The 26,175-nt window shown below is 40.1% G+C and overlaps 1 protein-coding gene across 1 annotated transcript in view; it reads left to right on the top strand.

Moving 5' to 3' along the window:
- Nucleotides 1-322: 322 nt before the first annotated feature.
- Nucleotides 323-26,175, top strand: part of CDK17 (cyclin dependent kinase 17) — an 88,727-nt gene continuing 62,874 nt past the window's right edge. The window contains exon 1 of the mRNA XM_070410861.1: nt 323-898. The gene's annotated coding sequence lies outside the window, so the exon portion shown is untranslated. The remainder of the gene's footprint in view (nt 899-26,175) is intronic.

Raw genomic sequence — 26,175 nt, 5'->3', positions numbered from 1 at the left:
TGGGGGGTGGGAGGAAGAGGAAGGGGCTGGCCTATTCGGATAACTTCTTCCCCGGGAGCTGTGGACAGACGCAGCCTGGGCTTCTCAATCCCGCAGGGTCTTCTCGCCCTTCCTACCCGGTCCGGCCGCTCCTGGAGGCCGGCCGCCGAGGCCGAGGCCCCCCAGCTCGGGGGTTTCCCGGGGAATACCCCGCCCTGCCCGCCAGGCCCCGCCCCCGGCCCGCCAGCCCCGCCTCCACCCGCCGCCGCCGGCAGGGGTCGCGCTGCCCCCAGCGAGCGGCTCAGGCGGGGGTGGGGAGAGCTCGGCGGCCGGTCGCTTTTCTCCGCCACCGCTGGTTGGATCGTTTCAATAAGTCCTTTTTCCCCCCTCGCTTTCTCTCTCTCTCTTTCTCTCTCGCTCGCTCGCTCTCGCTCTCCTCCGGGGCAGAGGCGGAGGCGTCCATCCGCAGCCGCCGAGTGAGAAAGCGACGCACACGCCGCGAGCCAAGCAGCCGCCGCGGTCTCGGCTCCTCGCCGTCCGGCCCCCGAGAAGCAGCCCGCGTTCGGCCACCGCCTCCGCCGGTTCGGCGCCTGCTTCTCGCCCGCCCGTCCGCCCGCCTCGCTCCCGCGGCCCCTCCGAGGGATTAGTGGCCGCCCGCGCGGCTCGCGGCCCGGGAGCCATGTTGACCCGGGGACTTGGCAACGCGTGAGGGACCCGCGCGGCCCCTCCCGAGGTTCCGGACTCGTCGGCGGAGTGGGCAGCGGCCGCGGCGGGGAGGCCTGCGTCTCGGAGGCGCCTCGCTCTGCCAGCTGCCGGGACCCGGACCTGCATCCGGTCACCGCGGGCGTCGGCGGCGCCGCTTTCCCCGGGCGCCTCGCCTCGCCTCGCCTCCCGCGGGACGCGGCCCCCGCACTTGCTGGTGAGTTGGCGGCGGCGGCGCGGGCTTCCCCCGCTGCCCGCCGACCCGGGGCTGAGGGGCGGGAGGCGCTGGGGTCGGGGGGCCGGGGGGCGGGGGTCGGGCCCGGCCGGGAAGTTGCGGGAGGGCGGCGCGGCAGGCTCGCGGGTGCCTGTCGCCTTTGGGGTGCAGCGAGGGCCTCGGGGCGTCGAGGCATTTCCGGGGCCGGGATGTCTGTCGGGCTCCTCGGCGAGAGGCGCTTCGGGCCGCCGCCTTCGGCGCTGGCTGCCGCGTTGGTCTCCGGGGGAGGCCGGCTCCCCGCGAGGCCGAGGAGGGGAAGAGGCAGAAAGTCCCCCGAGACACAAAGGTCTCCGGGGCGGGGTGGCGGCACAGCCCCGAGGGGCAGGAAGGGACGCGGGCCGGGGCGCTCCGGGCGCCTTGGAGACGCGGGGGGTGTGCGCGGGTGGGAGCGCGGAGGTGGGGGCGGAGGGGAGCGGCCCTGCGTGGGGCGCGGGGCGCGGGGCCGAGACAAAGATCGGGGCGCCCTCCCGCTGTCGGGTCCCACCCCCGAGGGTTGGTCCCGAGCAGAGGCGGAGGGAAGGTGGGAAACGCCAGGGACCAGAGAGGAGAGGGAAACGGGGGGGGGGGGGGGGGGGGGGGCTGCCAAGTATTGTCTCCATCGCAGCGGCTTTTCTCGGCGTTCGGTGCCCGGTGCCTGGGCGCCCTCGCCCCGCTGGATAGCTCCGATCGCCGCCCGCCCCGCACCCCCGCGCGGCCACGGCGGCTCGCCTGCGGTTTTCCCCGCGTTCTCCCCCTGCTGCTCACCCGCTCCTTTTCGGGTAAGCGGTGTTTTGCCTTCAGCTGGGGGAACGTTTGCTAATGACAGGATGCCTGAGCTTGTTGTGACCCTGAACTGCCTTGAACTCTTCTCTCTTCCTCCCACCCTTTCCTTTCTGGGATCTTACAGTGTCACATGGCCGTTCACAATTAGCTTTTCTTCTGCAAAGAAAAAAAAAAAAGAAAAAAGAAAATGGCAAAAGCATTTGGCTGCAATGTGTGGCGCTCGTCCGTCCTTTTTATGGCGACGTCTACCAAAGACACGTTGCTGGTGATGGTCTGGCACCTCTTTAAGTTGGCCAATTAGTTTCCTAGATACAAAAGTCGCCAGTTTTGTTGGGAGTTTTGGCGATTTCCAGGGTCAGCCAAGTGTATTCCTAGCAGCCCGACCTGTCACTGGCAGGAAATGCTTGAGTTAGAGACAGGACAATTCTTTCCTCAAACTTTGCTGATGGTTTCTGGATTTTTTTTTTTAAGGGATGCTTGTGTAAGAAGGTCAGAGGAGCAAAGCTGACTTACTGTATGTTAGGTTTATTTGTTAATCATTGGGCAGAAGAGAGTGAATGGGATCTTAAGACCTTTGATGGCCTGAGTAGAGGAAAATCCTCCCTTTAAGCTAGAAACAAGGTTCAACCAAATATTAAGGGAAAAAATTAGCTCGTGGTAATATCATTGGTTTTGTTGTTCTGAGACTAAGTAGCTGGCTTATGAAATGTTGGGATGATGTTTTGTTAATGAAGACATTTTAGTCTTTGTAATTCTAACATTGTTTCATAAACAACAGTTGGATCAAAAGGAAAAACTGTGGCTATATTTAGGGAATACAGTATTCTTGTTTTTATGAGAGAATATTGGAATATAAAAAGTGTTATTCTTTTATCTGATAAACTGTCTCATGTGCCAGTAACACTAACAATTTAAATGCTGGGCTTTAAAGAAAATAGCCCAGTCTTTGAATTTATCTGTTTTAAGATTACTATGCAGATATAATGTATTATTGATTTTTTTACAGCAAAAACAAAAACATTGAAATGTGAAAGAAAATAAAAGTAAAGCCTGTTTGATGTAGGCCATCAGTGTTGATATTGTGTAAGAACAGTCACATCTTGTTGCTTGCTACCATTAAAATGTTGACACTATAAAAATTGTGAAAGGATTTCAGTTTAGGAGCCCATGTCTGAATTGTGGGACTCTCTAACCCCACCCTTTCCAATCACCACCACTTAACATATTTGTGATGTTTTTGAAATTAACAGTTCATATCATTAATAATTGATGTTTTATATAACATTTATTTATCGAGGATACACTTTTTTTCTCCATATTTATTAGTATCAGATTAAAATTCAGTGGTTCTCAACCTTCCTAATGCCGTGACCCTTTAGTATAGTTCCTCATGTTGTGGTGACCCCAATTTCATTGCTACAAATTGAACATAATTAAAGCATAGTGATTAATCACAAAAACAGTGTAATTATATATGTGTTTTCCAGTGGTCTTAGGGGACCCCCCCTTGCCCCATGAAAGGGTCATTCGACCCCCAAAGGGGTCGCGACCCACAGGTTGAGAACCACAGAATTAGATAATAGAAGTTTAATTATCACTAGAAGGTAATCTACGAAAAAGTTAACAAAGATTTTTGGGTGGATAAAAAATATATACATTTCTGTATTTTTCAGATTTTCACATACTTTTACAATCAGAGAAAAAGTATATGAATAATTAAGTCTTGTTAATATCCCAATCTGTTTATTATTAAAAGAAGCTTCTGTAAAATGTGTAATTTATTCTCATCCTTGGATTCAGGCCCAAAAAAGTAACTTTTAGTGTTAGGTATTTGAAACAGTGTAGGTTGCCAAATGTTCTCTGGTTACTAGTAGGAAACAAGAGATGCATAGTAAAGAGTGATGAAATTGGAAGAATTGATTCAATGTATGGTAAGCTTTGTACACCAGTAATCTTGTTCTAATAAATCATTGGTTATACAAAAAAAGAGAAATTAAATTTTATTTTGTTTGTAGCAGAATAGCTGTGTTGATTAAGCAGATTTTAATGGATATATTTGTTGATATTTTTAGTTTTCAGATAGATTCAGTCCTACAATTAATGGTGGAAAGAGATGGCATTTAAAATACTTTATGCTGTTAAGGCTTTTGTTTTTTCTTAATTTCCAGCAATATTTACCTCCTTTTTTTTTTACTGGTGAAATGAATGACTATAAAACTACAAATACGTTATTGTGGACAATGGAAGCTATAATGACAACTGAGCTAGATATTCAGTAGTAAAGATAGTAGTGTCCCTATTGTTTAATAGTCCTGAATATTTATAAAACACTATATTTTGAATCATTATTACTGTTCTCTAGTCTTTATAAAAATTATTGGATTTCCGGTGCACAAAAATTTGTGCACTCAGGGGGGTCCCTCAGCCCGGCCTATGCCCTCTCACAGTCTGGGACCCCTCAGGGGATGACCGCCTGCTGGCTTAGGCCCGCTCCCCGGGGGACTGGGCCTAAGCTGGCAGTCAAACATCCCTCTGGCAGCCTGGGAGCCCTCTGGGGATGTCCACTTGCCAGCGAGGAGCAGGCCTAGCTGCAGTTGGACATCCTTAGCGCTGCTGAGGAGGTGGGAGAGGCTCCCACCACCACCGCTGTACTTGCAGCCGTCAGCCTGGTTTGTGGCTGAGCAGAGGGGGCAGTTCCTGCATTGAGTGTCTGCCCCCTGGTGGTTAGTGTGTGTCATAGTGACCAGTGATTCCCAGTTGCTCTGCTGTTAGGGTCAATTTGCATATTACCCTTTTATTATATAGGACTAGAGGCCTGGTGCACAAAAATTTGTGCACTGTGGGGGGGAGGAGGGGGTCCCTCAGCCCGGCCTGTGCCCTCTTGCAGTCTGGGACCCCTCAGGAGATAACGACCTGCTGGCTTAGGCCTGCTCCCGGGTGGCAGAGAGCAGGCCCAATCCCTAGGTGCAGCCCCTGGTCGGGCTCAGAGCAGGGCTGATTGGGGAGTTAGGGCGCCGCCCCCCGTCATGCACAGAGCAGGGCGGATCGGGAGGTTGCGATACCACCCTCAGTCACGCTCAGGGTGGGGCCGATTGGGGGGTTGGGGCACCGCCCCCTGTCACACTCAAGGCAGGGTCGATGGGGAAGTTGCAGCGCCACCCCCTGTCACTCACAGAGCAGGGCCAATCAGGGGGTTGGGGCACTGCCCCCTGTCACGCACAGAGCAGGGCCCATCAGAGGGTTGGGGAGCTCCCCCCTGTCACGCACAGAGTAGGGCCAATCAGGGGGTTGGGGCACCGCCACTGTCACACTCAGGGCAGGGCCGATGGGGAGGTTATGGCTCTACCCCGTCACACACAGAGCAGGGCCCGTGGGGGGGGGGGGGAGTGGGTTGGGGCGCCACACCCTGTCACACACAGAGCTGTAGGGTGATCAGGGGATTGGGGAACTCCCCCCTATCAGGCTCAGAGCAGGGCCCATCAGGGGGTTGGGGCGCCTTCCCCTGTCACGAACAGAGCAAGGTGGATAGGGAGGTTGTGGCCCCGCCCCCTGTCACACACAGAGCTGCAGGGCGATCAGGGGCTTTGGGCGCTGCCCCCTGTCACGCTGATCCCGGTGCTGGGAGGCATATTACCCTTTTATTATATAGGATAGAGGCCTGGGGGCCTGCTGGTTTGTCCTGAAGGGTGTCCTGGATCAGGGTGGGGGTCCCCACTGGGGTGCCTGGCCAGTCTGGGTGAGGAGCTGAGGGCTGCTTTCAGGCTGGTGGTTGTTGACTGAAGCTCCCAACCGCTCCTTTTTTTTTCTCTTTTTTTTATTTTATTCTGGGCCAGCTTTAGCTCTGGCTCTAGCTCTGAGGCTTCGTATCTGGTTTGTTTGCTGTTCTATAATCGAAACAATGTATAACTTCAGCTCTGAGATCCCGGCAGGCTGAAAGCTGATTTCTGAGTTTTTTTTTTTAGCTTCTACATTTGCAACATAGTACATAGTTGCTTAGAGTTGCAACTCAGAGGCCGGCCAGTCAGGCGGGGAACGTTGGAGTCCACAGTCACTGGAGCAAGCAAGCCTCATGTTCGCTTCCAGCTGCCTGGCTGCCGGCCGCCATCTTGGCTGACAGTTAATTTGCATAAGGATATGCTGATTAGCCAATGGGAAGGGTAGCGGTCGTACGTTAATTACCATGTTTCTGTTTTATTACTGTAGATTATATAGGATAGAGGCCTGGTGCGTGGGTGGGGGCCAGCGGGTTTGCCCTGAAGGGTGTCCCGGATCAGGATGGGGGTCCCGCTGGGGTGCCTGGCCAGCCTGGGTGAAGGGCTGAGGGCCGTTTTCAGACTGACCACACCCCCTTCAGAGTGGGGGTCCCCACTGGGGTGCCTGGCCAGCCTGAGTGAGGGGCTGAGGGCCATTTTCAGGCTGGCCACACACCTTTCAGGATGGGGGTCCTGCTGGGTTGCCTGGCCAGCCTGGGTGAGGGGCTGATGGCTGTTTGCAGGCTGGCCACAGCCCCCAGCCACCCAAGCTCCCAGTGGAGGCTGGCTGGAAGTAGGTATCTGGGATTTATTTATCTGCTATAATTGAAACTTTGTTGCCTTTTGCGGAGGCCACAGCCGGCCAGGGCGGGTGAGAAGCTTGGCTTCCTCCATTGCCGGGGCAACCAAGCCTCCTGCTTGCTCCAGCTCCGTGGCTGCTGGCCGCCGTCTTGGTTGGGTTAATTTGCATATAGTCACTCTGATTGGCTGGTGGGAGTGGCTTGGGCATAGCAAAGGTACAGTTAATTAGCATCTTTGACTTTTATTAGTGTAGATAGCTTCATATTATGGCATTCTCTTCTATAGCTTTTATACTTCCAAGGTGGATACTTCCTTAATGAATGTATTGTTAAAAAAAAAAAGAGACATGTTAAATCCAGGTTATTAGATATTCTTTAGAGTATTTTATCTACTTAAAAATTGCCTTCTTGCATACATGTGAAGGAAGAATAATTTTATGTTCCCTGAATTTTAAATGTGTAGTTTTTGCTTAAATTTTTACATGGGAAAGAGTTATTTAAAATGCAGTTTATAAACTGATTTAGGAATTTTGCATTTTAAATGAAGATTAAAAAATAAGTTTATGGCATTTGAAAATGAGCTTTGAAATTAACAGTTCATATCATTATGTGTGAGGTAAAAAACTGCCTACATTGGAAAATCTGTTCAGCTTACTAGCATTTGATCTATAATGTGGGTAATTTCTTTGAAGTGGTAGGAAGAGGACCTATTAGAGTGGCTATAAAAAAATAATTCTGAAATGTTTATAATATTAAGCCAAGAATTCTGTTATGAGTGGATTCTTTGTTATTATTTTGCTCCCAGGCTTTTTAGTTGGTAATTGCTTTGATATCTGCAGAATATTGACCTGTAAAGAGGAATTGCCAATGGCCAGCAAAATATATTGAATATATCTGAGTGTTGCTTACCTTTCCTGGCTTGTTTTCACTCTGTTGGCCAGGTTGGAAAATCAATACATGTCTATCTATAAATCTAGTAGATGGAGTGCTATCCTATATAATAAAAGCCTAATATGCTAAGTGTCTGGTTGTCCGGTGACTGGTCAACTGTTCAATCAAGACATAATATGCTAATGATATGCGAAGGCTGCTCAGCCACTCGCTATGACGTGCACTGACCACCAGGGGACAGACACTCAGACGGGTAGGTTAGCTTGCTGCTGGGGTCCGGTTGATCGGGACTGAGTGAGATGGGCCAGACATGCCCTGGAGCCCTCCCGCGGTCCCTCCCTCGCCCTGATTGTGCATTGGTGGGGTCCCTCGGCCTGGCCTGTACCCTCTTGCAATCCGGGACCCCTCGGGGGACGTCAGGGAGCCAATTTCGGCTTGATCCCGTAGGCCACTTCCTTTGGGAGGGCACCAGACGCAGGGCTCATGGCTGACGAGAGTTGCTGCAGTGGCTTGAGCCTCTCCCAATTGGGGACTGATTGGGTGCGAGCCTGCGGCAGGTTCAGTGGGGCCAGGATGAGTGGGAGCGGCAGGTAGGAGATGCAGGCAGTATTGGACTGCGGGTTTTGGCCCGATCCCTGCAGGCCACCCAGAGGGACCCCACCTGTGCATGAATTCGTGCACCGGGCCACTAGTTGTATATAATGTGTTCTGCAGTAACATATGATACTAAATACTGTATTTGAAGTGGTTTATAGATAGATCTATGGCATATTCGGATGAGTGAAAATTATCATGCTTTCCAAAGTTTCCTTTTAAAATTTTGTTTTGGCCCGGCTGGTGTTGCTCAGTGTTTGAATGTCAACCTATGAACCAGGAGGTTACAGTTTAATTCCCAGTCAGGGCACATGCCTGGGTTGCGAGCTCCATCCCCAGTAGAGGGCATGCAGGAGGCAACTGATCAGTGATTCTCATCATTGATGTTTCTATCTCTCCCTCTCCCTTTCTCTCTGTAATGAATAAAAATCTATTGAAAAAAATGTTTTGATATTAGCTATGTGAAAGAAATAACCTTATTTAATATCTTTTGGTAGGTACTATGCCAAGTGTTACTTTGTTAAATACAATAAGCCCGTCCTATAGGTCAAGCATGTCAAAAGGCTAACACAGGCTAAATAAACAAGGTTTAAGTTTATGTGGGCCGCAAAAAAAAAGCTTCAATTTTCATAGAAACGTAGGTTTATTTTGATAGAGACATGCTGAATACAAAGGGCTGAAATAAATGAGTAATCGTTAACATAAAATAATAGAACATTTTTATAAAAATTAATATATTTTCTTGAACATTAACTTACCAGACACTGAATAACTGCACAGATTAATAAGCGTAATGCAAAAAAACCTATTTTTCTTGTTCTCCAAAAGCGAAATATTTCCTGTTGCGCACACCAAACAAGTCAGTACAAGACTAATGACTTGGCAATCAGCTGCTAAAATGTTCGCTGCTAGAATTAGTGAAGAGAAATGGTGTGCATGTGCGTAAGGTGTGTAAGGGAAATGAATGCAACATGATTATAGTAATCAGTCGTTAGTGAACATTGTAGTTCGTTATTAATTATGTATAACAGGATATTGTAAAAATTAAGATAAATTTTTATTAAAACATTTCTTACATACCGTTATATTGCCTGGGCCTCAAAAATATTGGTTGTGGGCCACGAGTTTGACATGCTTGCTATAGGTATTGTGCCTGTATTTTTTTTCTTGCTTTTTGAAATTTTTTATTACTACCAAGTACCCTAATTTGTTAGTAAGAAACAAAATACATTCTTTTAAAGCTGTGCTTTGGGTCTTTCATTCTCTATTGATTGTGCTTGTTTTTAAATGAGGAAACAGAGGCCTTAGTTAAGTAATTGTCTCCAGGTTGAAGATTTCTGTTTGGGCATTCAAACCATGTTACACTGCCTCTAGGGCAGTGGTTCTCAACCTGTGGGTTGCGACCCCTTTGAGGGTCGAACGACCCTTTCACAGGGGTCGCCTAAGACCATCGGAAAACACATATATAATTACATATTGTTTTTGTGATTAATCAGTATGCTTTAATTATGTTCAATTTGTAATAATGAAAATACATCCTGCATATCAGATATTTACATTACAATTCATAACAGTAGCAAAATTACAGTTATGAAGTAGCAACGAAAATAATTTTATGGTTGGGGGTCACCACAACATGAGGAACTGTATTAAAGGGTCGCGGCATTAGGAAGGTTGAGAACCACTGCTCTAGGGGGATGTGATTGTTGAGTGCTGTAGAGAGGTCTAACGTGGTAAATTTAAAAGTTTATCAAAATTAGATTTTAAATTTTCTCTTCTACTTCATAAAAATATCAAATTATACAAAATGAATAAGGGATAATATATTTATACCTCAAAATGAATTAAAATCAAGATGGTAAAAAGATAAAGTATTTGTAGAGTTATTTTTAATCATGGATTTATTAGCTAGAGTTCTATGGGCATAAAATAAATATGGGTGCTGAAAAGCAAAAGAAAAATTATACTTGGCCTTGTGATACAAATATGTTTATTTTTACTTATATGTTTACTTATTTTGTTTTTTCATGTGTTAAAATTAGTTTGCATTATTTGAGCATATACCATAAAAAAGAAGATAGCCCAGAGGCATTCTGTGTAACTTACTTCAGTATTGGGTGAAATTTTTGCCTTAAAGTAGATAAATTTTATGTCCACATGTATATATGTATAATTGCCTATTGGGTTTGGTATTGCTTACGTATTTTAATTAAAGTGTAAATTTTGACACTGTGTTTTTATTGATATATGGCTATTATATCCCTGAAAAATGGAACTAAAACCAGATTGTGCATTTTGGGGCATTTTTTTTATACTGAGAACCAACCTTTATGATATAAAAATTGCAAATTAGTATTGTTGATATATATCTTATTTCTTGTTCACATTTAAACAACAGAAAATTTTACTGACCTGACAGTAGTTCATTAAAGTGAAAAACAAAGATTTGCTTTCTTTTTTGTTGTCATAAAAGTTAATTTAAAAGATTTGTCAACCTTTTAATAGCATATTCTTGTTTTCGTTTAATTACTTGTTAGAGTACCTAAGTACTTTCAAGAATACTCTAAATTTTGTATGAGTATTTGTAAAGAATGGGAAAAGGACCCTAGAATAATTTATCTTTTACTATATTTTAGGTTAGTAACTAACTCATGTGGTTCTTCTCAAATGATATATGTAATACTGCTATTCTTACAGTTATTGGTTAATATTTGTTATTAGTGTGTGCTAATGTCAAATTATATAAACAGCTTGGTAAATATTGATAATATTGGGACTCTTAACACTCCAAATTTAGAGGCATTATCCTTTAAATTAGTATGTATTATTTTAAAAATAGACTTTTAAAAGAATGTAACATAACTCCAGATTTCAGTATTTTAACTGATTTGCACTGCTATTTCTGGTGGGGAGAGACTTTTTCATTGATTTTTTTAAGTAAATTGATTTTTGAAGTAAATTTTGGATTCCTTTAGGCCCTTGAGCATGTTTTGCTGAATTATTTTTAAGACATCCTTTATTTATGGCTTTACTTTACTTAATAAATTTGATTTTCCAATTTACTCGGGTGTAATCAGTAAGTACTTTTAAAGCATTTCTTGTGTCCATGACATTGTGTTTAGTACCTGTAAATGTTATAAAAATATAATTAAATGTGGCAGTATTATAATATGACATAACAGCAATATTGGTTGCCTGGGATGTTCTGTGTTTGGCCCAACCCTTAGATTTTACGTGTTCTTTGGACAGTTTCACCCATATTTAGTGCTTTGTTTTTATCACCTATATGCTGACGAGCTCCACATCTTTATTTCTATTCATTCCAGACCTCTTTTTCTGAGTTCCTTTCTAACTATACTTCCCAGATATTGCCTCTCAGTGCTCCCTTACCTAAGTTGAACTTTTATTGTGCCCTACCTCCATTCCTAATCACAGTGCCATCAGCCTAACCATTTGCAACAGCTTATGTTTTTCTAAGGTGCTCCCTCCCTCCCCCCCAGTCCAGTCAATTACTAAATCCTGTTAATTTTATTTCCCTAAATATCTTTTATATTTATCTTTTCCTATCATCATTTTCATATGTCAGGGTTTTGAAAACTTCATCTGGATTACTACTTTTGATTTTTCCCCATTTTAGGCTAAAAAGTATTCATTCTTTCTGTATATTTATATTTGTGTATGCCATTTTATCCTTCTATCCTTCCTCTTTCCTTGCGGATATCCATTCATCCATCCATCCATCCATCCATCCATCCATCTCTGTATATCTCAAGTGCCCTTCATACTCTGTACTAGCCCTATGGTCAGTGTTAGGATACAAAGATGAGGAAATGTCTTGATATTACAGTGCTGTGACACTTGGAGATAAATTCTCATTTTTAAAGATAAATGTCACTTCCTCTGAAGTCTTCTTTGATCCATTCTGGCAGAGTTATGGTAATTTGGCTATAACACTTATGTCTCCTATGGTACTTGACACATTGCACTGTGATTAATTACCAATCTCTCCCATTTTGGCTGGCTTTATGCTTCACAGGGACTATGCTTTTTTAATTTTGGTATATTCCCCAAATTATTTCTCATTCAATTGCATGAATGAATTGATGAGATTAGGAGAAACAGCATTGAGTTAGTAAATTAGGGTCAAATTAATTATGGCCTAGAAAGAGCCAAGAATTAATTTCAATACAGTAGAAAATAAAAATCCATCAAAGGTTTTTGAGTATTGGAGTACTCATAGACATTACTTGTGTGAGAGTAATCTGGAAGCAGTTTATAGGCCAATTTAGAGCATTATTGGGACTCTTTTTGTGGTTTATCTTCACCTGAGGATATTTTTTCCATTGATAGAGAGAGTGGAAGGGAGGGAGAGACACAGAGAAAGGGAGAAACATCAATGTGGAGAGACACCTTAGTTGCCTCCTGCACACACCCTCACCGGGACCAGGGAACAAACCTGCAACCCAGGTATATGCCCCTGAACATTCAACCCTTTGGTGCACAGGCTCACATGCTACCATTGAGCCACACTGGCCAGGACTTATTGGGCCTTTTTAATTACCTATAAGCTGTACTAACTTGTTATTTTTTGACAAATTGGAAATATAAAATTACAAATTATATGTAAATAAAGTATCTATTTCATAAGGTCTGAAAACATTGGTCAATAATAGAGTAAAATTTGGTTTAATTGCTAAAATTTTATTAATAAAATCTAGCAGTTTAGCTATATAGTATAGTATTAGACTTAAATGCATTTACTGAAGTGAATTACAGAGTTGCACTCAAATGGATAGAGCAATGTATTTAGTGTTTTCCTGTTACCATGAGAGTTTGTTTAACTAGGAGCTTAGTTTTCATTGGGATTAATTAAATAAAAACTAGTCTAATTTTTAAGTTAAAGACATTTTATTGAGTTTTATAATTGAGCTTTAACTTATGCCTCTTTTATAGTAGATTCTTATATAACTAGATTTGTTTTAGAAATCAGATAGTATGGCTTGATAACATTTGAGATGTGACATTTTAAAAATGAGTTTTTATAATTTGTGAGATTTCATGGTTTTTTTATATTTCTCAATTTATGATATGGTCTTAAAACATTAAATTTTTTATATCTGTTAAATTTTCAAGGTCATGATTTATTTACCTACATTTTATCACTTTCAGAACAGTGGAGTCAGCATTGTATTTTGCAATAATTTTTGTTCATAAGTTTATGAGCATGGACTTTTGACCCTCCATTTTCTCCAAATATTTTTATTTACATTTCTATTTTTCTCTGATCCCTTTTCTTCCCCAAAAGCTCTAAAATGGTTGACAACACTTTTTATTTTAGATATAGTTTTTTGTTTTTTGGAAAAAAATCTACAACTCTCATTTTTATTATATAAAGTTTAGAATTGGTTATATGTTTGTTTTTTCCATAAAGACTGCTTCAATAGTAAATGATAATCCATGTGAACTTGAGCTAGTTACTTGAACTCTTAAGGGTCAGTTTCTTCTATAAAATTGGGAAATGCTAGAACTTACTTCATGAGATTGTGAGAATTAAATGAAATGATAACATGTAAAACACTTTGCAAAGTACATGGCACCTAGTGGGTACTCACACAGTTAAAGAGTAATTATTTTTATTACTCTTTAATATAATGGGAAGAACTGTTGGTAATGGTACTAGAATGTTTAGCTGATCCATTCCTTCGGGTCAGTGAATGTCTAAGTGATTCACAAGGACAGTTGAATCAAAATGTCAAAATAATTCCTCTGGCTTTTTAAACTGTGCATACTTCTTAGATTTTCTAGTAATGCCTCCCTGTTCTCACCGAATTTGAGAATCAATGTATTGGTGAGTTGGTGTTACTGATGGGTGTAAGTGCATCCTTGAGGTGTACTGGGGGACAGGGTAGTTAGTATAGACTAGTGGACTAAATAATGTAGCATATTCATTGTTTCTTACCTAATGACCAATTAGAAATAAAGCTGTCATAATCTTCCCTGATGAGCGCATTGATACTCAAATTTTTCTTTTAACTGTACCCTCTCTGTTCCCCTTCTTCAGACCTGTACTATACCACTTGTTTGACATCTTGACAGTATTTGCTTTCCTTGTTTTATGACTTTTGTTTGTGACTCAGGTTTCTGAAGTTAAAGTAGAATAACAGGTCATATAACTTATCCATCAAAAGGAGAAATTCGTTTTGCATTTTATCTTTTTGTTATAAAATTTGCTTGGATACTTGCTATTTATTATCTTACATTTTTGTTTATTATTTTGTATTTTTCTAGGTCAGTAGCCTTAACCTGAACTTCAGAATCACTCTTGTTGATTTAAAACAAACAAACAAACAAACAAAAAAGCTAGAAGTGCATACCTGCCTGCTTGTGTAAAATCTCAAGCTCTGCCCCTGTACAACTGAATTGGAATCTCTGAGTTTGGGTTTTATAAATGTTTCAGGCAATTCTTGAGTTTTAGAAACACTTTGGAGGTTAGCAGTGTGAAGGGGAGGAACCAGTCACATATAAATTAAATTTGAAGGTAAGGCAAATTGATTAGAACTTTCCATCATTCCATCTTATTTTTTTCTCTCTTTAAAAACTTTGAATTTTCTAGTTTTATTATATTTTGGGGTTTTTTTGTTAGGTTTATGTATAAAGGCCAAATTGGGGAATCCTAAGCCAAAGGTTGTTAGTAGTGTATCAGTAGATGGGGGAAGGTTTTTATATAGAAGATGTGGAAGCAAAGTAAGGAAATTATTTGATTGGTATAGCTTAAGCAGTTACCTTATTTGGGAAAGCATAGCTGACGGTTTGTGACTGGTTATTCTTTTTTTTTTTTTTAATTCTCACACGAGGATATGTTTTTTATTGAATTTAGCTTCTCCTATGTATCCTGACTGGGGGGGTCGAACTCCCCACATGAGTATGTTCCCTAACCAGGAATCGAACCCACAACCCTTTGTGGCATGGTAGAATGCTCCAAACAACTGAGTAATCCTGCCAGAGCATGATTGCTTGTTAAGCTTCCCAGTGTCTCACTGTTTTCTACTGCATGAACTCAATTTTTAAGTTTTGGAAAATTATTTTAAAAATATATTCTTATCTAAATTCCCTAGCAATGGTTATAATCTTCAAATATTCCCCTTATCTTTTGTTGATATATAAAGCTTAGGATCTTTTTTATACATTAAAAAAAATAGCAAATCTCCAAAATGTAATAAAATGTAAGACCTTTTGAAGAAAATGCTAAAATTATATTCATTTATATTTCCTATGTATACAATCATATCATTTGCAAACAATGAGTTTCTTTCATAATTCTTTTTATATATTTCTGTTTTCAATTTGCTTATATTTGTTTAGGGTTTTTATATTTAGTTCATGGAAGAGATTATCCTATAATTTTTTTCTTATAGTACTCTTATCTGATTTTGATCAAAGACTATGCTAACCTAGTGAAATCAATTGAGCAGTGTTCCTTCTCCTATTCTTTGAAATTGAGATTGAAATTCTTGGTCTTTGAGAGTTTGATGAAACTCATCAGAGGAATCATCTGACCCTGTCATTTATTTTGTGGGAAGATTTTTGACTACCAATTTAGTTTCTTCAGTGGTTATAGAGTATTTAGGTTTTTACATCTTTTTGATTTAGTATTAGATATATTTTTATAGATAAACATTTCTTATGTGTAATCTTCCAATGTTTCTCTTTGGACATATAAACAAATGTATATTTTATTTTGGAGATTTTTTTCATCCTATGTAATAAAAGGCTAATATCCAAATCGACTGAATGGCAGAACAACCAGTCACTATGACAAGCACTGCCCCCTGAAGCTGCCCCCCTGGTGATCAGTATGCTCCCACAGGGGTCATGCCACTCAGCTAGAAGCCAGTCTCTCCCGCCTCTGGCAGTGCTAAGGATGTCCAGCTGCCCAAGGGGATGGGGCCTAAGCCAGCAGTTGGACATCCCCCAAGGGCTGCTGGACTGCGAGAGGGCACAGACCAGGCTGAGGGCCTCTCCCACCCTGAGTGCATGAATTTCGTGCACCAGGCCTCTAGTATTTAGATAAAGTTCTTTATTTTTAACAGCTGAATAGTACTTGCATGGGTATATGATTTAGTCACTCAGTCCTGTGTGGACACTTGGATTGTTTCCTATCTTTTCCTATTACAATGGCGAATGAATAACATACATATAGTATTTTGTACTTGCAGAAAGAAATTAGATTCTAAGAACAAGGATTTCTAAGTTAATGATAAATGTTTCTGTACACATGTGTATTTTCTTGCTCTGTCAGCTGAGACGGCTTAGAAGAAACAACATCCCAAGTAGCAGTGAGCATACCTGGTGCCCGTTTCTTAGTTTCTAATACCATTCTTCCATAAAGGAACCAGGGCTGTGCAAGGTGAACCTGGATGCTGGAAATGTAATGCTGGAAAGTAAGGAAGTATTCAAACAAAACAGTGAATGAAGTTTGTAAAAGAGTCACAGAAGCCAACTGAAAGAGCTCCCAATGGCTCATACTAAAATAATTTGAGCAACAAAATAAGATAGTATTGGGTTGTAATTAAAATACAAAATAATACCCATGAGTCCATACTGATATAAGCAAATACATAAATAAAATCAATAGACAAATCTCCTGTGCAGAATAATTCCAAATAATTTATGTGGATACTCAGCCCTCGAGGAGGTATAACATACTCCCCATTTAAGGGGTAGAAAAAATCGGGAAAAGGGTAACTTAACATAAGCAACACCTGACAAATACTATGTCAGCCATGTGACCAAAGTTTAATACTGTAAATATTATACTATATATTTTATATACCTTTTATATGTTATGAACACAATCTATAAATATATTATAGATACTATAAATATAAGTGGGGAAGCATGGGACTTGGTTGGAAAGTCTGTAAGGAGGAATATTCGAAAGGTCGGGGGCCTCTAGGGGGACCTTGCCGAAGGCAGCAGACCCTGCCTTGACTTTTCCAAACAAGTTAAAGCCCCAGGTGTTTTACTAGAATTTTTATATTTAGACTTCAAACTGTCCTTGCTTAAAGGACACTACAGATGCATGTGTCTTCTCAAGGATGCTTACCCTGCTGATAGTATCTAATTGTTAATTTTAGTTCAAGCTGTTGCTACAATAAAATCCTAAGGAGGTAGGCAAAGGAGCTGTCTGATTCCTTTAGCCAGGCAGTCCCTTTGCCCGTCAGAGTAATCATCCGTTCGTCACTCAGGGTCTGCCAGTCTGCCCCAGCATATAAATATGTAATATTAATAGTATAGATCAAATGTCTGTGTCCATTCATATGTTAAAACCAAATTTCCAATACGATGATATTTGAAGGTGTGGGGCCTTTGGGAGGTGCTTACGTTGTGAGGTTGTTGCCCTCATGAATGGGATTAGTTCCCTTCGAAGAGATCCCAGAATCTGCAGGGGCCTTGATCTTAGATTTCCCAGCCCCTGGAATTGTAGGAAATAAATTTCTGTTGTTAATAAGCCATGCAGTCCAAGGTATTTTGTTTTAGCAGCCTGAACAGTCTAAGAGAATTAACATTAACAGTCATAAATCATGTTGATAGCATGAAGTGATGAGAAAGGCACTTCACCTCTATGATCTTCCTCCCAAAAAACCATAGCCCCAGTCTAACCACACAAAAAAAACACCACAAGACAAATGCCAGTTGAGTGATATTTTAGAAAATCATGAGCAGCACTGTTCAAAACTGTCATGGTCACCTACAACAAGGAAGTCTGTTTTTCTGTGTGAATACTTTCAACAAAGATTTTTTAAAAAAAATACTATTTTTGAAAACATAATTTTACTAGTAAGTAATTTAAAAATGATTGTAGAAAATTGCATTGGGTTATATTAAAAAATCAAAAGTTAAAAAAACTGGCCACAGGGCCTGCTTTTATTTTATTTTATTTTTCTAATCCTCATTGTTGTAAGTATTGCAGATGTCCCCTTTTTTTCCTCATTGACCCCCTTCACCCTGTCCCCGCTCTACCCCCAGGCCTACACCACACTATTGTCTGTGTCCGTGGGTTATGCATATATGAAGATGAGTTCTTTGGTTTATCTTTTCGCACCCTTTCCCTCTCATCTTTAGGTAAAAACTAATGGAATAAATAAAAAGTGGACTTTAGTTGATTATGTTTTAGTTCATTAATTGTGACAAATGTACCATACTAATAATACAAAATCTTAATAGCAGAAAGTATGTGTGTGGTATACTATCTTTGCAATTTTTCTGTAAATTGAAAACTATTAAAAAATAAAATGTTTTTTTAGGAAAGGTAGATGCTTCTGTAATCTGTTAGATGTAGCCAAATTGTCATTTTGTACAACTACCTGAATATATGAGAAGCTGATTTTTCCATAGCCTTACCAGCTGAATGTGTTGTCAAACACTGGGAATTTTGCCACTTTGACAGATGAGAACTGGTGTAACTCAGACTATTGTATTTCTCTCATTATGAATAACATTGAGTGTTTTTTATATGTTGAATAGGCACTTACCTACTCCCCACCAACTCTGAACTCTCACGTTCTTTGTTTATTTTTCCATTTGGTTGTTATTTTTTTCTTGGTTTCAGTTCTCTATAGGGAGACTAGCCCTTTATTTGTGGTATATATATATATATATACATACATATATATATATATTCTCTATATTCTATATATTCAGAATCTTTATAATGTAGAATTTTTCCTTTTCCATATGGTGGAATAATTTTTTCTTTTATGTTTTTGGATTTTGAAATATAGTTAGAACTTCACTACTCCAAGATTATAAGGAGTTCATTCATATTTTCTGCCAGTACTTGTGGTTTCCTTTTCTACATTTAGATCTTAAAATTTGAATCCTTCCTTCCAGTCATTGAGGCATTTTGAATGCTTAACCTTTTCTATCAATTTATTCTCCTGTAAGCATGCCTGTGGATTTTATAGGTGCTTTAAAGGAAAATAAATGCTTGTGTATTTATTATTGGTGGATTAGAAGTCTCAAATTTTCTAGAAAACATATTTAGCATTTCACTGTGTCTAAATTCCAAATCTTGATTTAAAAATAATTTTACAGTAATGAAAACTTCTTTAAAGTTTTTTTCATTGTTAACTTATATTTAACAGTCCTTTTTTTCTTTTACTGATTATTAGTGTTGTGTATTGTTATATATTAATTCATTTCCCCCCCATTCTGTTTCTCTTAAGACTCCTGCTTAGATTGGTAAACCTGTCTGTAATTTAGCTCCCATCTTCCTTAGAACTCCTTACTGGTTTAATGACCCCTTTGATGTTAGTACTCATTAAGAAACTGGAACCAGTAATATCAGTGGATGCTGCCTAATGTAGGGTGAAGATTTCTTATAACCTTTTCTTCTAAAACTATTTGTGATGAAACCGATAGTGCTGAGATGAATTTTGACAAACATTTTGGAAACTATGTGGTATGATGTGGAATGTTGGCTCCTGGTAAATACCACCAAAAATAACCAGTAAGTTTATTGGTTAGGTTAGTAAAGGAGAGTACAACCTTTACAGAGTTAGTAGGATCCGTGGGGTGAAGTGTGTGTGTGTGTGTGTGTGTGTGTGTATGTGTGTATGTGTGTGGGGGGGGGAGGAGAGAGAGAAGAATAGCAAAGTAAAAAGGGAGAGCAAAGGGACATTTGTTGAGAATATGGAGTCTTTGAAGCAAGTATTTCAATGCAAGAACTTGAATAGAATTAGTAATGATCATGATATAGTGGTTTAGGATTGATAGACATAGCAAAGCAAGGGTTTTGAGGTGAGATTTCTCAAAGTCTTGGAAAGTGAACAATCATTTACTGCTCTTTATTGAAAAGTTGAATAGTCTGATGTTGGTTTATATGGGGTTTTGGGAAAGTTCCTGATATGAACAATGAAGTTATTTGCAACTCTTATCTGCCTGGGCAAGGGTTTCCTGGAATAGTAAAGTCTTGTAGTTGAAGACAGCTGGACAGTGATGTTAATGTAGATGTAAACTCTGGGTGCAGATGCTTTCACTTCTCAATGCCTATTCAATACCAGTGAACTTGAAAATCCTATATAATAAAAGCATAGTATGCAAATTGTCCCCTCCACTGGAAGTTGTCTGGGAGTTCAACCAGGGACAGGGCCATCCGGGGGAATGGAGAGGGAGTACCTGGCCAGCAGCCACTAGGGACCCTACCAGTTAAAGAATTTCATGCACTGGGCCTCTAGTCTATCCTATATAATAAAACCGAATGGCCAAACAGCAGATCGACCATCCAGACCATCTGGATGACCATCCAGAACCACGCTATGACATACACTGGTGCCAGGCCAGCCAAGGCGGGTGTGATGCAATTTGTCGGGTGCAGGCCATCGCCCCATGATTGCCCTGCAGAGGGAGGCCCAGGCCCTGACCAGCGGGCTGCGGTGGGTGGCCCGCTGGGTGAGTGGGGTCTGCCTTTGCAAGGGAAGCCTGGGTCCCGGGTGCCGAAGAGAAGCCAGTACTGGCAGCTGGGGGAAGGAAGGCCTACTCTTGAACGAATTCCAGCAATTGCAACGGCAGAGTGACTGGTCGCTATGATATGCACTGCTACGGGCAACTGGCTGGATCTGGCCCCCCCAACTGCCTGTGGCCCCTCCCCCTTGCCAGCCCTGCCCCTGATTGCCCCCCCTCGCACCCTGGGCTCAGGCATTGAACGTCTGCCTCCCCCTGGCCACTTGGTCTCCGTGGGGCTGAGGCCGTTCCAGCAGGTGAGCTGTGCCCACATCTATAGCTTCTACAAGTGGGACCTCTAACAGAAGTGGAAGCAGAAATAAAATCGCCATACGCTCAGCACCTGAGCCTGAGCGGGCCGCCAGCAGTCGGTCCTGTCATCCATGCGGTTTTGGCCCGATCTGGTCAGGGCATTGCAGGAGGCAACCAATTGATGTGTCTTTCTCACATCCATGTTTCTGTCTGTCTCTTGCCTCCCCTTCTACTCTAAAAATCAATGAAAAATGTCTTTAGGTGAGGATTAACAAAAAACTCCAAAATATGCATACATACACACATAAACATAAATACATGAATATTGGGGGGTGGGGCCCCACAGGTGTATGAATTTTGTGCACCGGGCCTCTAGTGTATTTATAAAAAGTCTAATTCTTAGGCCCATCTACAAAGATAGTACATTCTCTTATGTGAGGAATTTGACATTTGATTTTTTCCCCCTAGGAATGAGGCTTAACTTTGACAATTAAGGAGTCCAAGGTACCCAAATAAGCCATTGGATATGAGTCTATAACTTAGAAAAGAGATAGAAAAGATTCAGAAATAGAAAATTGGGAGTTATTGTTTAGATTGAATCCATGTACCTAGATGAATTTGCCTAAGGAGGAAGCATAGAGAGAGAAGAAAAATACTTGGGCCTTAAGAGTTCTATCTAGTACTTAACAGCTATGCTGGTGTTTCTGTCTCTTTGTCTATGTCTCTCTGTGTCTGTTCTATTTCCCCCCTCATTCCCCACTCCTTCTCTCTCTGTGTGTGCTTAAACCAGCAAAGGAGTAGCCAGAGAGGTTGGAAGAAAACCGGGAATATTTGTGATCCCTTGAGATGTGGCTAAAAGGTAGTAGTGAGGTGAGAACACAAAGGCCTTATATGCCTAGGTGGAGAAAGACCTATTGACTTTAATGGTGATTTTTTACTCAACAGTTCTGTACATGTACAAAATATAGGCTGTTTATAGAACTATTCAGTCTGTCATGACATTCTTCGCATAAGAATTTCCTAGTAGAAAATTTTACTTGCTGGGTAGCTATTTGAAATTAAGAATATTTTCTTAGAAATAATTTTACCAACTTGCTCCCACATCACCCCATAAAAGTTATTTAATTTCTAATTTTCACTGTGATCGAGGAAAGGAGGTCAGTGGCATGTAGCCTGCAATTTTATATATAGTATATATATTTGCTGTTCATAATATGGAACTGTATAGTGGAAGAACTATACAGTTGAATGCATCCTATGGGCTAGGCACAATACATACATTCTAGATTTCACATCCTTTTGAGGTATTGTTATGTCCCTCCTTCAAAGAAGAAACTAAAGTTGGCTCTCTCAGTGTCATACTTCTCACTCCCCCCAATGCCTGTATGAATCAGGATTTGAACCTATGTTAGGTTTACTCTAATTTCTGCTACCCCAAGTGGACTTCTGTATGTTGTAAATCGTTTATCAACCAGTTCTAAAGGTGTATGTAATTAACATTTCACCAAAGGTGTTCATTAAATGTAGAAATATGTTATCTCTCAGCTTTTGAGGATCAAGACTGAGCAAAGAGAGGATCTAGGTCCATATACTCAATCTTTGATTTAATAGAGTCTATTTAATTTCACCTAAGGGAGACATTCAGGTCACAGAACAGCATCATGATGTCAGAATTCTGGCTAATTCAGGTATTATTCTTTTCAAATATTTTTATTCTCATAGAAAACCTTTCTTTGAACTTTTAAAAAAAATTGGTCATTTGTAATGTGTGTACACATTTACCCTCTTTTTTCTTCATTTTGTGTTAATCTAATTTAGTGCTTCAATTTTCCTATTTCTGATATCCCAAGGTTTCCTAAATAAGTAAAATTAGTAGAATAGAAAATACTAGAAGTAAAAATGAAGATTTTTGAGGGAAAAAAAAGTGTGGCTATAGAGTTTAGTTAGGTTCAAATTTTCTTAATCTTTTGATTGAAATCTTATCCTGTAAATCTTACAGAAGTAAATTAAGTGAATTTGTTAATGGGCTCATTGTTACGCTCCTTCCCTCTTAGATTGGTATGTGAGCAGTTTCTAATTTTCCATTTAGCAAATAATGTGATAGAGGATTAATTTTTTTTTCTCCTCCAAAATCACAAGAAGGCTTTCCTGAAGGTGATGATAGTTTTTAAATTTTGAGGTCAACTGTTAAATGATTCAGCTCTAGGAAAAACCTTTTTGTGGAGGTATTTCCAATATCTTCAAAACAAACTGATGACTTTTTTAAAGTTTTGGTTTTTTTTCCTAAACAGCCCTTCCCTTCACCAAATAAAAACTTTACCAGAAGTTTGATGAGTGCTGGCATTTTTAACATGTTGCCAAGGAAAGTTGGCCGCTATCCAATAAAATTTGTCTTTGATAAAGTGTTAGTTTTTTTTTAATGTGATAAACTATTATTGTGTCATCAGTTAAAGAATAACAAAATAGCATATTCAGTTGTCCAATTCAGATGTCTATCGGAGTGAAAGGCTAGAAGGTTGCCTACATACTTTCTTTAAACATGAAGAGCAAATTTATAATTACCTTGTGCCAAGTATGTTAACATTGTCAAAGAAAACCTGCATGAATATTTAGAAAGTAGGAGATTTTGTGAGATTTGTATTTTGAAAACATGAAAGACAATGCATAATCCTTTATTTGGTAGTACTTGAAATTGTGTCATGTGATATAGGATTAAATTATTTTGACGGGAGTTGAAGTTTCATTCTTATAATTACAAGAATGTGACCTTCTAAATATCTAGATGTATATTTTTACATAATTCTTTCTGTTAAAGTGAGGTTCCTAAAAATGCTCTTTAAATTTCTTATTGTTGGAGGTAGGAGGTAATTAAAAGAGTGAATGATTTGCTGATCCTCACAGAGTATCTTTACATTAATGGAGTCATCAACTTGTCACCATGTGAAGTGTGATCTTTTCACTTTTGTAGGCTGACATTCCTGTTCAGTTCATTTTGAGGTGATGTGGTATTGTAGAATGTTTTAATTTAGGGATGAAGTATAGTGTTAATTTAGAAATTTATAATCAAATAATTTAGCTTAATATCAAATTTTTTTGGATGTAAAAAAAAATAGAAGCCTTTGTCCTTTTATTTCACTGAGGATATCAGAAAGATAGTAATGGTAGTGAAATATGTACACAGAAGGTAAGTACACAGTGGGGTTCCAGGAAAGGTTTAATTGTAGTAACATACTTAGAACAAGAAATTTATTCTGCCACTTTTTAATTTCCAGATAAAAAATTAAATGTGTATAAAAAAATTAAGATGTTTTCTCCTTGGTAAAATAACATATTTGTAGATGCAGTTGGAACCACAGTACAGGGGGTCTATTTGGACTCCTTGAGAAGCATTTTAATGCTCCAGATACTTTATGAACATTCTCTGTGATTAAGTGACAGTTTCCCATTTCCCTCAATATGTGAGTAAAGTTGATCAGAGTAAAATACATTGCAGAATTCAGTATTAATGAATTTATACCCATTTTTACTGTACCTTACTACTTATGAGTTTTGTAGAGCCTTGTTGAGTACCATTAGGTTTTCTTTCCTATTGATTGTTTACATCCCTACTACTTGTATTTTAATCAAATTTTCAGCCTGCTATTACAAAATCAGTCATGTAAGTGAATATGTATTTAAGTTGCTAGGAGTTCACTATAAACCTTGCCCAAAGCATAAAAACAGAAATTGATTTTCTAGCATCAGATCAAATTCTGTAATAAAAATTTATTTTTAATCCTATATAATAAAACTTTAATATGCAAATTAACTGAATGGCGGAACGACTGGTCGCTATGATGCGCACTGACCACCAGGGGGTAGACACTCAACACAGGAGCTGCCCCCTGGTGGTCAGTGTGCTCCCACAGGGGGAGTGCCATTCAGCCAGAAGCCGGGCTTACGGCCGGTGAGTGCAGCGGTGGTGGTGGGAGCCTCTCCTTGAGAGCCTCTGTGGCAGCGCTAAGGACTCCTTGGGGGATGTCCAACTGCCAGCTAAGCCGGAGGGCGGACATCCCCTTAGAGAGGGCGCAGGCTGGGCTGAGGGCATTACCCCCCCCCCCCCCCCCCAGTGCACGAATGTCGTGCACCGGGCCTCTAGTTTATATATAAAACAATCATCAAATCTTAGATGATACCACATATTTCAAATGGTATTTGTTGTAAGAATTAAATAAGAAAAGACCTTTTCATAATAGAATTTAATCTTTTTTTTTTTTAAGGAAATCACATTCACAGAGGTGGGCTGATGGGAAGATTATGCAACAAAATTTTTTGTTTAATTGTAATAGTTTGTTTTTCCCTTTTCTTCCTTTTTTCTCTTTAACTTTTTTTCCAGTTTATGAATATTAGTTAAAATTGCATAGAAATTTTATTACAGTTCAACAGCACTCCATGTAGAAGAGAAATTCAAATGATCTGCCTCTACTACAATTATGAAATTTGTTTCAAGTTTGGTTTAAAGTATTTTGAAGACAGAGGATTGCATGCTTGCAGAGACTTCTGTATATAGCATTTAAGAAGGCAAGTAAGGGTATAGTAGAGGCTCTAATTACTTTGTGGTCTTCATTCTCTCTGGAAGACTGGAGATTGATAGCCATGACATGTTTAATACCAACTGGTGGCTTGTAGACTTTTCTTGCCAGTTTTATTTATTATTGGAATTACATAATATAATTGAATATTACTAAACCAATAAAAAATCAGTGCATAAGGAGAATTATTTCTGTGAAAATTTTGGGAAGACTCACTAAAAAAATCTTGTGGACTTAGATGTAAGGAAGACAACTAAAAGCCTGGAAAGGTCATACAAATATAGAAGATTTTGGCATTTAGCGCTTTATATGTGTTTTCAAGTTGTACCTTTATTTTGTAAGAGATGCATGAGAAATTGTAGAGTATATTAGCACCTGGTTTATATAAGGAACTCCTATCATGACCTTTGTCTCACAGCAAACGATTGGTAAAGCACATTTGAATGTTTTAAGTTAAAGTACTTAAGGTACATAGGTGTAATCTTTTTTCCTTTTTGTGATTTTCCTGAATTACTGACTTGGTTAGTGGACTGGTCCTAAGTAGTTGATTCATCAGTTTTTATTTTTATTGAATATACCTCTGTCAGGCATTTTTCTTGAACTCTAACTTGAAGAAAGGTTAGTAGTAGGACTGAAACACTTTTTCAGACTTTAACATAGATTTTGTAGTAAAATTAGAATAATACTGTGTTTGCATAGTTAGTACTACTTGCAGCAATTGTCATAAAATTTTGTATTCAAGCCATATCCTTTAAGAAGACTTTATAGTTACCTAGGTTTTCAGACCCTCTTATGATCCTTTCTAATTTTGTTTGCCCCCTTTCTTTTGAAAACACTTGGTTTCTTTTAAATTTCCTCTTCCAAGGAATCAGCTGATGTTTCTAAGGCTTACTTTTGAGTCAATATAATAGTTTCATATACAGGAGTCAAAATATTTCATTTTCTAGTAAATATTAGATTAAAATGTGAAACACTTCAACAGTTGTAGCTTATTTGGAAAATTAAAAGGATATTTTTTATTTATGTTTATTTTAATTCTTATCTTAGGGACCTGAAAATACCTTTTAAGAATTCATGGCAAAGGGATTGGCCTG

This window comes from Myotis yumanensis, unplaced genomic scaffold, assembly GCF_028538775.1.
Source record: "Myotis yumanensis isolate MYYU_CA2020_CCGP unplaced genomic scaffold, mMyoYum1.0.hap1 SCAF_3, whole genome shotgun sequence".
Classification (NCBI taxonomy): Eukaryota; Metazoa; Chordata; class Mammalia; order Chiroptera; family Vespertilionidae; genus Myotis; species Myotis yumanensis.
The sequence above is the reverse complement of the archived record's forward strand: the minus strand, read 5'-3'. Positions and strand labels throughout refer to the sequence as shown.